Genomic DNA, 201 nt, shown 5'->3' on the forward strand with positions numbered 1-201 from the left:
AGTGGCAGTGCCCGGCTGCCGTCAGGGGCTTCTGCCCTGGCACAAGGGTGGCCCAATGGGTGACTCGCTCTGCTCAACACGCCACTGTAAAAGGGTGTTCTACAAGTGCTGGTAACACCAGAGCCAGCCCTGCACGGGCTAACACACACCCCAGCGCCCAGGCAAGGGGACTGGCAGGCGGGCCCCCCCATCCCCTGCCCA

General features: G+C 65.7%; 1 protein-coding gene across 1 annotated transcript in view; it reads right to left on the bottom strand.

Annotated features, from left to right (window-relative positions):
• Nucleotides 1-201, bottom strand: part of LOC104490665 (plexin-D1-like) — a 29,209-nt gene that overhangs the window by 12,789 nt on the left and 16,219 nt on the right. The window lies entirely within an intron of this gene.

Source organism: Buceros rhinoceros, unplaced genomic scaffold (genome assembly GCF_000710305.1).
Source record: "Buceros rhinoceros silvestris isolate BGI_N320 unplaced genomic scaffold, ASM71030v1 scaffold21163, whole genome shotgun sequence".
Classification (NCBI taxonomy): Eukaryota; Metazoa; Chordata; class Aves; order Bucerotiformes; family Bucerotidae; genus Buceros; species Buceros rhinoceros.